A 13763-nucleotide genomic window follows, 5' to 3' on the forward strand; every position below is an offset into this window, starting at 1 on the left:
AGCCCTCGCCTGGGCATCCAAGGGTTGTAGGCTCGATTACCGGTTGATACAAGGTTTATTATTTACACTTTAACTCTCGCTCTCGAAAGCATGACACCCTCTGCCGACAGCTCCTGCTGACAACAATGAGGGCTTAAAGGCTTTCGCCTTAATAATCATGGTCTAGGCACCTAGCTGGAATACTCGACTGTATATTGGTATCTCTCGTCAATGTCCCCGAAACTGGTCGTTTATAATCGACCTTGTGCTTCGCATGGCAATTATTGCCATTTTGTAGGGGCAGAACTTCAGCTTCAAACCTGTTAAAAATACAAACGGTAAGAAATCATCAAAACTAAGCTTACTGACTTAGTGCAGTAATCCATGAAAGCTGATTTGGTTTATCTTCCACAGCTTTGGAGTCACAGCTCGGTTTTGCATTTAAGAGGCGTCTACCTCGGTGGGTACCTCGAAGACCCGATTTAGCGTCTCTGCTCTTAGCGGCATTCCATTTTCCGCATTCCATTTTATCGCATTGCAGGCACACATCCTGGACTTTCTGCTTACTTGCCACAGTCGCAGGTACGACTCACCTTCTCTACCTTGCACAGAATTCACACAAACCTGTTTGCTAGACAACGGGCACACTGTTATTGGGCATACTGTCAAGCCATCTGAAAATATTTTCTGCAGGTATTCGATACATTCTGGAACACGTGAGCACGTGGTATTTCCCTGATGCTGTTACCCTGGGCATGCCATTCCTCATTTTCATCCTTTAGACGTTGGTTAACTCTTGTGCAAACCTATTTTTCTTGTAGTGAATAAAAAATGCAGGAGAGGTAGAGGTTACCTTGCTATGTTATCTTTGCCGCATCGCCATGTCATTTCTGTCATCTATTGAATATGTCTTCGATCACCTTAAGTTACTAATCAGCTAGGTTATACTCATATTTTACTGTTCCCCTCCCTTGCCTCGAGCGAACCTCCAGAGGTTTGGCGCGGCGGCTACCTGGTGTGAACTCATCATCATCTGTGATGTGTCATTTGTGTGAGGTCATCATCATTACCATCTGCTCACTGCATGGCTCAGGCCTCTCTCATATTTCTCCAATTAACCTAGTCCTGGGCTAGCTGCATCCACTTGACTCCTGCGAGCTTCTTAACCTTATCTGCCCACCTAACTTTCTGCTGCCCCCTGCTACGCTTTCCTTCCCTTGGAATCCGGTTAGTTACCCTAAGAGACCATCGGTTATCCTTGCTTCGAACTACATGTCCCGGCCATGGTCATTTCTTCTTCTGAATTTTCACTAGAATGTCAGTAACTTGAGTTATTTCGCTGACGCACTCGGCACGCCTGCTATCTCTTAATGTTAACCCTACCGTTTTTCATTCCATAGACCTCTGTGTTATCCTCAACTTAAATAGCACCCTTTTCGTTAGCCACCACACTTCAGCTCCATAGGTGAGTACAGATAAGATGCAACTGTTGTATACTTTTCTCTCTCTTGCCTCTCTGAACTACCTGTGATTACCAGGTGTGAAAAAGCAGACAGTCCGAAACAAGCAGACCTATTATTTGTAGACGTTTCGAAGGCATTTTGCCAGGTTACGAATGTCGTCAAAATAATTAAAAACTACAATTTGCGCTTGTTCAGGGATCTACAGTTGGAGGGATTAAAACAATTTATCGGACAGAACAGAGTTCTTATATAAAAGTCGATACCGAGCCTCTCAAGTTGTACGTGATCTAATCCAGGTTGCCTTGGTGCCTGTTCCTCTTTTAAGTTCATAAATCACTTAGCGGCAGCGATAATAATGTACCCCTTATTGCAGAAGTCTGTGTAATTTATCAGGAAATTGATACACTAGACGACCATAAATCTCTTCTCAACAAAGTAGCAGATATGAACAATTAGTGGGATCACTGACATATAACTCACGATGCGAGGAAAATTGCAGTAATTACAAATAATATAAGGAAGCAGACATTGATATTTTAGTATTGTATTAACGACACACCATTGACTTTAGACATGGAGGATAAATACTTTCACTTATTAATTACATGTCTTCGGATGGAGTGGTCCCGTGGATGCAGTCACATCACTCAGACTAGCCTCATTATCAAACCAGACCGTTAGTCTTCAATACATTCCGTTGATTCGTCCTTCAATGTGCAATTTCGTTTGGTTTATCATTCTACTAATCAAGACCATCAAACAAAATACTTTTCAGAAGTAAACATAGCGTGTTCCTGTGTTTTTCGAAGCGATCACTAAAACGGCTAGAAAAACATTGCAGTGCACAATAGTAACCGTAGAGGGGCTGTCCTGTGTTGAACGTACAGATATATCTGGGAACCACTTCCACCAAACAGACGGAAGGAAAAGGAAACCTCTCATAGAGCAAAAATAAATCCAACATTTTTTCGTACGTGATTCCCTAAATTCTACTTTCAAAGTATCGTGTCTCCCGCCTGAGCCTCATAACATGATGCGAACAAATGATGATGTCCTTCGTACCTCTTGTACCGAGGTGCGGACGCAGCTGCATGGAACGAGTTAGGGATTACGCTAAGGGCTGTCCACACAATTTTATTTCTACGCTGCTTAGAAACAAACAATTTTCATTCTTGTTTATTATTTCTTGAATTTTTGTTTGCTCGTGAGAGAACAACAAATTGATAGGGCGCGCAGTATTTTTCCAGCGATAAGCGTCCTGAAGAATGGATCCACGTGCACCATTGCATCTTTCTTTATTGTTTAAATTGTTGCGTCAACACGCATGTTGCTCGGAAAATTACATTAAAATAAAGTTTTGTTGTCTTGCCTGAGCTTAAAGAACCGCTCACCTAAAAGCGAGCAGGGGATCCATACCATACTCACCCTGTGGCGCGAACAGTTTGCCGATATCTCGCTGTACGCGACTGTTGTCGCAAGCCGAGAAAATGTCAACAATGCTTATCGACGAACTCCGGAAATCCGCTTATAGCATTCTCTCTTTGGTGCGATTTTGTGTGGCGAATTTATTGATAGTACGAGCAACCTTATTTATACTGGAACACCGGGCTAGGATTATGGCACAAGAAATCTTTAACGGACATCTCCCCAGACAATGCTTAATATAAAGAAGCTTAGTCCATGTTTCGTGCGTAGTATCACATTCCCAACTCCTTTGAGAAAAAGCATAAAACTACTATAGCTTGCGTTGCCAAGCTTATGAATTTTGTAATTTGTTGACGTAAACTCAGTCTTATAAAAACCATGATTTCCCTGCGGCAAAAGCTATCAAACGAGGGCACAGTTTACTGCACAAAAAAAGCTCACGTGTACGTTACGTGTACGTTACGTGTACAGTTTCTGGTTTATCCGATATAAAATAGCCGGGATGGGGAGAGTAGGCTGTATGAAAAAAGTATGCAAACACGCCAACAAAGCCTATATACGCCAAAATTACGATAACATTTTGAGCAATATGACACCAACGCACCGCCTAATCTTTTAAATATTACATTAAGCTTCGCATGAGAACACATGAAACAATCGCTGGAAATATTTTGTTCTCGAAGCCATATCTATTATTTTTGTAATTATTTGTGGTGGTTTCCTAAGACTAGTCAATTGTTAAACCCAGTTCAAACGAGTGTAAACAAGCAATACTAGACGTACGAACTATCGACATGAGTCAAATTTTGTGGATCCTGCTTGAAATAAAAAATTATGCGGCAAATATATTTTTTCGCCCTTCCAAAAATTAACTGTGCGCCGTATGTGTGGTTTTTGGGACCATAGACGAAGAATTGCTCAAACATGGATCAAGTTACTGCGGCGTACTTCAAGTTTAGAACGTTTTTACGCGTACATAGGTAGCTTCGGGAGCCAGGCTGAATTATGGGCCTGTTGAAGGTTTTTGCGAGTTAAAATGGACACATACGCAAAAGAGGACCACACTGTTATCCAGCCCTTCTGCTGTGTGGTGCTCTCTTGAGTATACATGCGACCTATTTGTCAGGCACAAACCTTGAAATATAACTTCGGAGTAGTGGAACAACGTTTCTGGCACAAGAATAGGAAATATTTTTCGCAGCCAGAACAGCGTGAACGCTCAAGAAGCGAAAACGTAGCCACGAGTGAATCTGCCAAACAAATAACGTAAAGGTGCCGACAGAAGTAAACAGAGCGCGACGAGCAAGCAGAAAACATAAAATTCCACGCGCGTGAAAACGCCCTCGTACGAAGCGACCATCTCATTGCTCCGGTGGCCGCGCATTCGGCTGGCTTGACGTAGCGCTACTGATGATATGTGTGATGATGGTGATTGTGGCGAGTGTGCGGGTGGCTCGAAAGGAAGTGAAGTGTGGCCGCGTGCGGGGCGTGCCAGTGCGCGTGAGTTTGTTCCGGCAAGCGAATGGGTCGGACGTTCCTGGGCGTCGCTGGCGGCGGAGTTCATCGTCCTGGGCCTGGCGTACAAGGCCGGCTCGCCAGCACCTGCCGGGCACCTGGTCCGGGGTCTGGTACTGCCCAGCGCTTCGCCATCCGGCGAACAGCTTGCGGAGGCAGCTCGACCGCCCCATCGTGCCTGGCCGCCGCACTTGTGCTGCCGCACTGGTGCCGCACTTTGCAGTACCCGGGCGTGACGCGGTACCCCGCGGTACACCGCAGTACCCCGGACTGTGAAGCAGACGCCGGACACAGATGCCGGAGCGTGGCCTGCCGCGCTACCGAGTCCTCGGGCGACTGGCGTGAACGAAGACCGCGTCACACCCCGGCCGCTGGTCTTGCCTCAACCGGACTCGCCTGCACCGGCATCTAGTCCACGAGCGGAAAACCAGAAGTAGGACGGTTTTGTGTTGGGACATATCCTATTAGGATAAGCTAGGCTGTATGTATGTCTGTTGCCAGTTACGTTAATTGGTCAAGAAAAGAAAAGCGTCCGTGTGTCTGTGAACCTGCTCTGCTACCTGCCCAGAGCTCCTGAACGGACCTGGGCCCATATATAACATCACAATATGATCCAATAATTACTCCCGTTGTAGCGAGTGAGCACTTTGGAATCCGCGGACTGCAGCCTGGATGCACCAAAGATCACGGGTGTGGAGTTACCTTTAAACGGCTTCGTCAGAAACTGCAGTAGACGCGTTTTCGCGGAAGACGGCCCGACTGTTTGAAAATTTTCTTGCCTCTGGGACAGACTTGATTTTGGCTAGCGACCAAACGTGTTGGAAATACTAGACGTGACGCCACATTTTCTTTATATTGTTAGTATTTATTTGCTTCTTACTCCAATCAAGCTCCGACGGAGCAACAATTTGTTCACCCTGTCTGTCTCTATGCAACACACTGAATCTGCATTGAAGTCTCTAGTCACTCAGCTTAAAATTTGCGGAAACTGTCACACTTGGTGCATTTTAAAATTTTTTAGCGCGAAATCAGTACTTTACTAACGAACTTTAGAAAACGAAAAACGGAGATATGTTTAGCGTCGAGCTTAGGCCTTATATACAGGTAGGCTTTATAAAATATCATTGTCCGCTAAAAACACGGATTTGGCCGACCTCCAAAGTTTACGTACCAAAATCGATAACTGAGTCCACTCCCAATGTGGTCATGATCGAAGCCCAAAGCTTACTAAGTCACAAAGCCGAGAGGCACCCACACCAAGAAAGAAACATTCACGATGCAACAGAACGACAGCTCACTTGTCGAAGTACGAGCTTTTGAGTGCAACAAAATAAGGTTACGTTTAGTACTAGTCCTGTTTCCGATGCAACAGAATGAAGGCGCATATCTCCAAGTTCGAATCGTCTTCCGGGACAAAGTATGATTACCCGTCGCTTTTAGGATGACGAAGAGAAAGGGTGTTTATAGTAAAAAAGAAAAACAAAACTGCAGTAACAGGTAGGGTACTACGAGTAGTGTACAGATGTGCATCGGAAGGATCAGGTGCCCTGTGTCTAAGCTTCAAGCCGTTGGATACAGCAACATTCACCTATACTAAATCTAGTTTTGTTTGTCAACAGAGCTGCGACATGTTCAGTTCAAATACAATTCGCAACAATATCACGTAATGCTGTTTTATCAGCACTCAAGAAATATCTTTATTATTTCTGAGCTTGTTGTGTCTTTTATTGTTTAAAATGTTTTTAATGTCTTTTTTATATCCCCCCTTTTCATCACTTCTTTAGGTTCTTCCCGTGCCTTTTTATTTTCTCTTTGTTTGTGAAACTTTATAAGCCTTCATGAATGGCTTTATCTTTTAAGACGCAGCTCTTAGGAGCCAGTTCGTCGGTTTGGCCACATCATCGTGTGTGCCTTTTTCAGTATAACCTGGCGAAAAAGATTCGGATCTACAAGCCAAGCTGGCGGGCGTCACGATCTAAAGAAAATTTCTCATAAGAAGAGGAAGAAAAACCAGGACCTCTTCATCGGTCGCTAGTGACACTTCTTTCTCTTCTTATGCGAAATTCTATTTGGTTCGTGAGCGTTTTGTAACACCACATACATGCATACAAGCATTTCTAAAACTCGTTGCCTCAAGACATCGCAAGAACGCTTAAAAAGCTGCGCTAAAATATCGTACGAAGAAGTATCCTAATCGTCAAAGCAGGAAGGTAGGCCAGTTGGTTGGAAGCTATTTGAAGTTTAATACTAGCGCTTATGACGAGGACACAGAAAAAAGGGACACTCACGACGAGCGCTCAACATGAACTGAAATTTTACTTCAAGAGAACACACATAAATACAATTTCGGTGGGAGGTTTTGCGTGCGCACCTCCCACCGCCAAGGATCCACGTGGTTCCTTGACGTAGTTGTGGCTTACCTTGTCGTTTACGGTTGCACCTTATAGATATTCCATGGCTTATCATCACGGTGGAACATTGATTATAGCCCTACATCACATAAGAATAAATGTTATTCCGATTCCACATCATCATCACCGTTACACTTCTGTATAGACATAAACACAGCCAGGTGAAAGCGCGCGGCACCGGATAAAGGTCAACCGGCGGAGTCGCGGCGGCGGTTGTGGCGGCATCAGCGGCTCCGACCACCTGTGCCTCTCCTGTGACGCCACGTGGTTTGCGCATGCGCAGCTGCGGCTTTTATTGCGAAAGCAATACTACGCAAGGTCTAATCGCTCGTCGCTGTGTGCCGTATCCGTGTCCGTGTCCATGACCGTCGTCCCCTGGCAGGAGCGTCTCTCGTTTCGCATAGTCCGGTTATGTCAGACTCAGCCTGCCAGGACCCTTGCATTCACGTTACACCTATATACAACTAAGGCACGCTCATACAGCTTGGTTAAAACGGGGCTTTATATGTGTTTCTAACGACGGAGCACACGCGAGACTCGGAGCTGACTAGCCTAGGGAAGCTTTTTGTTTCAAAACATTTCTTTGTTCACAAGTTTTTATAACAAGCAAAATTAACCTACGGATATTTACGTTTCTGCACTCTCTTAACCGTAACAACAGAAATTAGTCAACGTATAGAAATATATAGCACCAAAATAGTTTTTTATCCTTAAGTGATAATCCATATACCACTATTTCTATATGCCACTATATCATCGCGACCACCCTTAGCATCTCCCCGCACCGTTGAAAGGGGCGCTCGACCCTAACCACGGACTGAGTACTAGTTTTGTGACCTACGTTCTCAGAACACCCCTAATCGGATTAATATCCTGGATGAGTGCGTCTCCACCCACTGGACAGATCTCTCTGCTACTATCAGAGTTCCCTACCACGGCTGAACCCACCAACACAGACAGCCATCTTCTCCATCCCCTACCACGGCTGAACACACTAACACAGACAGCCATCTTCTCAATGTATGGAAGGCACGCAAAATTATGCGAAACCGGTGGAAGACACAATGCCACAATAGAGCGCTTCGGCGTCGCTTAGCTTATATATAAACAGATGTAGGTAAACATGTGCCCCAATCCTAGCGACACCATTTGCCACGACTATGAGCTGGAAAGACCACTCAAGTTCCACAAGTGTGAGCCTGTGCTTGAAAAGAGATGGAAAACGTCATTCTCAACGGGCTTAACAATTATGCTGGAATATTCACCTCCTACCACTCACTATAAATGGCTTTCGCTCAAACCTCTCTGCTAAAGACAATAAGCTCCAGCTCTCGACCGAGAGGAGGTGGAGGAGACAACTCTAATGAAACGCAGTGTTAAACATCGAGAATGTCTTTCATAAAAGGCCACCTGGACTTTAACTTGGTTCGATGCTAACGAAGCCCGCCACGTTGGGAGAGAAGGATGTGAAACGTAAGGTTACTGAAGTGGAACAGGGCAGGAAGACATGCAATCTTCTAAGTTAGCCGAGGGTTCAGGACAATTCAGACATGCGGGACAACGTCTGATGTTGTAGAGACACGATATTGTGCTACTGTATTAAAGTGGCCCCAAAACGTTCCTAGGGCTTGACTGTTCCAAACCTCCCTAATCTGTCCCTACCAAATCCACGCTACCGTACCCACGAGTATACACGTACTTCTCTCCGACGGTACGGCTGAAGTATTTCGGCTCTTTACCATCGGGCACTATAATCCTTGGTAGCAACAGGACCCCCCAAGGGATCATCCCTTTCCACCTTCTTTTCAATCTCGCCTTGCTCACGTTTTCCCTAAATGAGATGCTATCTACAGGCTATCCCGTACCTAACACGCGGATAATTCACCCTCTGCTAATCAAAAAGCAACGAAGCCGAAATCGAATCCGCACTTCAGCAAGGGACGGATGTCTTTGAACGGCGCACAGCTGGAACAGATCTCATACTTCAGACGTCCGAGCTGCTCCTCATCTGAGGTCAAGTCAGCTTTCGCGATCATCCTCTCGCCTGCGTTACTGCTAGCAGCCAGCCTATAAGAAAACCATCGCCATTAAGGTATTGGGTCTTCTTATCGAAAGTGACCAGGAAAATGCGGCCCTCAGGCTAAACTCTTTTCCTGTGTATTGCACACCATTCTTTTCATTCGGCGCATTAGCTAACAGAACAAGGAGGGAGGCTGACTTATGACGTCAGGTTCAAACGTTTATCAGTCGTTTAAACTAGACTTTCCGCTATATCTACATTAGCTCCCAAGAAGTCGACAGCGTTGGCTGCCTTATCATACAGGCATACAAGGTGGACCTTTACCTTTACCCTTACCTACGCTGTTCTGGCAATAAGATTCGATAGCACTATAACGGAGCGCGTCGAAGCTCATCGGGTGACGCGCTCAGTACGAGCGCGTCACCCACTCCCGCGTGCGCCGTCACATGCAGATTAAGATAGGAATAAAGTTACACGCGACCGTTCCCGACACGGCCCAGCTTCCAACAGATATTCACGGTAACATCATCGTTAACTCTCTCCCTAAAGACTTGCAGCCACTGCATCATGTCGCTCGCCACAAAAGTAGGGCTAATACACTGCACAAAAAATATTCGACACATCGAACAGAATTGTGTTGACGCAACCGAATATTTCTACCATGATGCTTTTTTACTCGCGGTAGTAAACTACTGTGGATAGCATTTGTTGGGTATGTGCTCCATCCCAGTCAGGTCGTCTGAAGGGATCATGTAGGCGGCCTTAGGCTTAGCCATGGCCTCCACCTCTGCAGAAATCTCAACAACTTTCAATCTGCAATTCGTAACTACGCCAAAGGTCGGCTCACCCCAGCCAGCCTACCCCTGCTGCACTCCACCATTCACCAACTCCTCCAAATTTAATTTATCGGGGTCCGTGCGCACTTATCCACTCCAGGGAACAAAGGGGCCCGCAATTAGGTCCGAGGATTCATCAACCGGGTTGTGGGCCAAAACGTTTTGTAGTTTTGTAAAAGTTTCAAAATACTTCCGACCTCTCCATACAACTTTTTGGCCCTTATACAAACTTAACTTGAGTCCACCTACGCTGAATCTGATGGCCGCGTTTTTATTCAGAAGAAAGTTATATGTATAGGAGCATAGTTGCTTTATTGCTCAGCGATTTTTATTTCGCTATGCTGGACAGTACTCTTGAAAATTGTCTCACAACCTCAAATGTTGCAAGAGTTATCCGCTTTGTTGATGACAACCTGATTCTAATTAAATCTGATGCTATTAATTTTGATTAAGAAGGTCGCGCTGTTCTTTCTGTTTTTTTCCGAAGTCCTTGCGTCCCTTGAAGGGACACACTAAGTGCCTGTTGATGACTACGTCAAATTTTACCTGACCATGTACTTCACTGTTGCACATATGTGCTACCCTTTTGAACGGAGGAGCAAAAAAACTGTTGCTTCCCTAGAGTTCCTCACAATCTAAGCTTGTAAAAAAAAGGTATTGTCACGTTTTGCTTCAGTAATGCGATGTAAAAATCATGCACCCACAGGACTGTCAACAGTTTTATGATTAGGTTGAGAGGCTCGTCAATGAGGGATACCCTCTTAACATTTTAGCAGTAGTAGCGGTGGGTTTTTTGAGTAAGTTGAAGCTTGGCACTACAGTCGACCACAGCACCAGAAGAAAAATATGTGTCATATCCTGTGTTCATGCTGTCTTGCATAATTTGAAAATTATTGGGAAGAGAGCCGGAGCAGACGTTGTGCTTTCAGCTCCTGTGAAATTGAGAAGATTGCGCACGCGTGTAAATGACCCCGAAAATTCATGTCAAGCTGAATCTGTCTGCACAAAAAAGCATGAGGCTAAATTTGTGAAGTGCGCAGAAAATTTGGTGTATTCCTTTCAGTTGTGCTGGTTTGTACGCTAGCCAAACTGTTCGTTGTTTGAACAACAGGTTGAAGGAGCACAAAATCGATGTCAAGAATGCCACACGCCACATCGGAGTTCACTGCCGTGATTGTTCTTGCCAACCACTGTACAACAAAAGCAAGATTTTAGGTAGACACAAAGATCAGCTGACTAGAGAGCTTATCGAAGTGTCTGAGTTGATGAATTTGACTCAGAGATGTCTGTAGCTATCTCGCAGAAAGAAAATGAATTTTTGCATAACTAGTTAATCTTAAGGAATCAAAAATGTACCTTGTGGAAGGGATATCTGTGATTTAGGTCAGAGATGTGTAAGCACCCCATCTGTAGTTATTTTGCAGAAAGAAAATGAATTTTTGCATAACTAGTTAATCTAATGGAATCAAAAATATACCTTGTAGAAGGGATATCTGTCACGGCTATTTTTATTTGTCTGTTTTCTTTTTTGCAGTGTTGCTGGCGCCTTTATATGCAATGGCTTCCTGAATAAACCTTTGTTGTTATTCAGCGCTGTGTCTAGACCCTTCTTGTACTCTGGCCTCATGCCGCTGCGCTTTCGCACTCGAAAACTGTGCCTGACCAACGTGCCCATCAGTTATTCTTGTATAATTTAGCGTGATCGGGGATCGTTCAATGTATTCGCTCATAACTTTATTTACTTTAGATTTTCACCTGATTGCGTCGGAGGCCATTCTGATTAATGTCCGCCATCACCGACGTTCTGCACCACTCGTAATAAATGAGAAGTTCAAATAGGCATAACGCATCGGGAGAGGATCCAAATGAAGGCACAAATGACGAGGAAGTTCCTCTATTATAGGTGTTCCGAAAAATTGAGGTGATTTGATAATAAAATAATTTAATTTCTATTTAAACTCGAACACTGGTATCTGCATGTTTGGCGAGCAAGCAACGAGTTGGCCATAAAGGGCTGTTAGTATCAAGCGTGTTATAGGGGGGAGGAATGAAAGCATTGTGGTTCATGTGGCTTACTGGCGCCGAATTTGAATGTGTACTGATGTTGCTACAACAGTATTTTAAAATTTATCTATTTCCAAAAAGAATAAACACGAATTGCCAGGATAAAGAATCATGGGCGAAACAGCTACGAGGCCTACATTCAGTGCGAAGCTTAGACCTAAGCCTCGTTCTAGTTTTTAAACCACATGAACCAAACCAAGCCTTGCTTGTACACAGCATTTCCTTTATCTATTCAAGAACACTCCCATATTCATCAGAGACGAGGAGACATCACTCACGTCAGGAGGTTCGTTGTCAGGGCACCTGCGACGCCAGCCGTTATCTAACCACCGAACCGGCTCGCATGGGACAAGTGCATACGCTAAGATACCTCTCTGCAGACTGCATAAACAATCTGCCCAATAGTCGCACCCTGTTGGCAATGCGCTACTTCTATGTTGATCCAACAGGTTGTGCGACCTGGACCTGGATTAATGCTTCATCTCCGTGTCACTCCTGGAATGCCATTTCCTCGCACGGCATCGCTAACATACTTCCATGTGGCTCCTTATTTTCACTCTATCGTAGATAAATTCTTACGCAGCGGCTTCGTTCAGATGTCAAGATGGTGTTATTCAATTTCGCGTCATATTTAGCATCTGTCATTCAATTTGGAGGCTAGGTTCCGATAGGTATTCGAACCAATGACGCACCTATAATTATAGGCCGAACTATAACGACGTCTGTTGAATGCTTGGCCTATTAACCATTCTCTCAAAGCTAAACCGCCAAGCAATTCATGTTAATATATTTGATACATTGCTCGCGTGTCTTATTCGGTTTAAGTGGAGGTAAGCAAAGGATATTTTTTATTTTGGCGTACTTTATTCTTCCAATACAAGAGATGTGGTACCAAGCATGCGTGTTATTATGAACAATAATAGGTCCATGAAATTCGATAGAGGTGGAGTACACATACGGAAAACGCCTGGCGCCAACATGTGCCGACAAATTTCATATTAGTTGTGCGGGTTCATGCGGTCTCATAATATTTCCCATCCTGCCGACCAATCTTCGATAGGCTAGGCTTTGTAATACATCAATGTAGTAAACCTATCTGCCAACCATGCATTTTGCACTAGACTTGGAGGTTAGTTTGACAAGCGATATGGCAGGGTTCATAGGTTTCTCACGTCGTCCACGTGGTCACAACGATAGCAGCGCAACATTAGACAGTTCCTGTGAAGAACGACGCTAATAATGTTAGCCTGGCTAAGCTCGTAACAATTCATAAATATATAAGACACTGCTATCTCATCCGCCTAAATAACACTTCGGAGTATCATATTTTCGAGGCAGCGTTCCTCAAAGATATGAATAGAGGGCAACCATAATACAACATTACCCCTCACCAAAAAAAAAAAAAAGAAATTAAACTTTAAAGGAAAAACATTGACGTCTCGTGGCCTGTACAGATCCCTTGTTCGAAATGAAAGCGGATAGCTTCACACAGGCTTCATAATAGAAATGGATAGCTTCACAATGGAAGCCATATCCTTTCCATTGTGAACAAGTGACCCGTAAGAGCCCAGAAACGTCGATGTTTTTCCTTTTTCTTTTTAATATTAAGCGAGTTTTCCTTTTCTACTAAGTTGCCGCCTCACCAGCAGGTTTTATAACTACTGACCAGTAAGGTATGTATGCGTTTAATACCTCATTTACACGGCCAATTTCAGTGTCTATTGAGCGAATGGCCATCGAACTTTTCAATATCATCGGGATGCACCGCTGCCAGACGGTAAATTTTAATCACTAGTGGGTGTCTGATCCGACTGATGGCGCCGCGGGTAACACAATTCAGAAAGTATGATGCGAAGCGCTATAAAACGAGGGGGATATCGCATAGTGAATTGTTCATCTTATCCGCCGTTACTTGCGTTCTTGCAATAACACCTTGTCGACGGTTGCACATCGTCCAAGATGATAGAGTGGATGATATCTGGCAACAACAACTTGACTTCAGAAGAAATGAACTGAAGCTTTATACAGGTGTGTACATATTTACAACAGG

The sequence above is a fragment of the Amblyomma maculatum genome, chromosome 6 (genome assembly GCF_055883805.1).
Source record: "Amblyomma maculatum isolate TAMU_Amacu chromosome 6, ASM5588380v1, whole genome shotgun sequence".
Lineage (NCBI taxonomy): Eukaryota > Metazoa > Arthropoda > Arachnida > Ixodida > Ixodidae > Amblyomma > Amblyomma maculatum.